We start from the raw sequence: 1,589 nt of genomic DNA on the forward strand, positions 1-1,589 counted from the left end.
GTTCAATATCTTTGGCCAAAACAAGGCCAGGAGCTTATTGTGGAACAGACCATCAACTGTTCATATACATGTTCAAGTTGAAGTTGAAGACAGTTAAAACAAGTCCACAAGAGCCAAAATATGACCTTGATAATATCCCTCTGAATCTAGACACCATTTAAAGAATGGATTTGATACATTAAACACCAGTGTCTGACAACCAGAGGGACTATTGGATGACATCAGAAATAACATATATGGAGAAAGCAAAAGGTCATTAAAAAGACAAGAAAGGGAGAAAAGACCAAAACGGATGTCAGAAGAGACTCTGAAACTTGCCCTTGAGTGGAGAGTAGCTGAAGCACATGGAAGAAATGACAAGATAAAAGAGCTAAACAGAACATTTCAAAGAGCAGCTCAAGCAGACAAAGCCAATTACTATAATGAAATGTGCAAAGACCTAGAGTTAGAAAAGCAAAAGGGAAGAACACTGCTGGCATTTCTCAAGTGGAAAGAACTGAGGAAAAAATTCAAGTCTCGAGTTGCAATATTGAAAGATTCTATGGGCAAAATATTGAATGATGCAGAAAGCATCAAAAGAAGATGGAAGGAATATACAGTCACTGTACCAAAAGAATTGGCTGATGTTCATCCATTTCAGGAGGTGGCATATGATCAAGAACCAATGTTATTGAAGGAAGAAGTCCAAGCTATACTGAAGGAATTATCAAAGAAGGTGCCAGGAATTGACAGAATACCCATTGAGATGTTTCAACAAGAGATGTCTTGCTGGAAGTACTCATTCAGTTATGCCAAGAGATTTGGAAGACAGCTACCTGGCCAATTGACGGGAAGAGATCCATATTTGTACCCATTCCAAAGAAAGGTGATCCCACAGATTGTGGAAATTATCGAACAATATCATTAATATCACATGCAAATGAAAGTTTACTGAAGATATTAAAAAATGGTTGCAGCAGTATATTGACAGAGAGCTTCCAGAAATGCAAGCTGGATTAATAAGTGGACGTGGAATGAGGGATATCATTCCTGATGTCAGATGGATCTTAGCTGAAAGGAAAAAAATACCAGAAAGGTGTTTACTTATATTTTTATTCACTATGCAAAAGTATTCAATTGTGTGGATCCTATCAAATTATGGATAATATGGAAAAGAATGGGAATTCCAGAACACTTGATTGTACTCATAAGGAACCTGAACATAGATCAGGAGGCTGTCATTCAAACAGAACAAGGGAATACTGCATGGTTCAAAATCAAGAGGGGAGTGCATCCAGGTTGTGTCCTTTCACCATACTTATTCAACTTGTATATTCAACTTGTATGCTGAGCAAATAATCTGAGAAGGTGGATTATGTGAAGAAGAACGTGGCATCAGGATTGGAGGAAAACTCATTAACAACCTATGATACGCAGATGACACACTTTGCTTGCTGAAAGTGAGGATGACTTTCAAGTCACACTTACTGCTGATTATTAGACTACAGTCTGCAGTATGGATTACACCTCAATATAAAGAAAATAAAAATACTCACAACTGGTCAAATAAACAGTTTCATGGTGGATGGAGAAAAGATTGAAGTTGTCAA

The 1,589-nt window shown here is 37.4% G+C and overlaps 1 protein-coding gene across 1 annotated transcript in view; it reads left to right on the top strand.

Annotated features, from left to right (window-relative positions):
- The window catches only part of CCDC192 (coiled-coil domain containing 192), a 202,114-nt gene that overhangs the window by 193,573 nt on the left and 6,952 nt on the right, over positions 1-1,589 (top strand). The window lies entirely within an intron of this gene.

Source organism: Orycteropus afer, unplaced genomic scaffold (assembly GCF_000298275.1).
Source record: "Orycteropus afer afer isolate SDZICR_OR568_19922 unplaced genomic scaffold, OryAfe1.0 scaffold00185, whole genome shotgun sequence".
NCBI classification, from domain to species: domain Eukaryota; kingdom Metazoa; phylum Chordata; class Mammalia; order Tubulidentata; family Orycteropodidae; genus Orycteropus; species Orycteropus afer.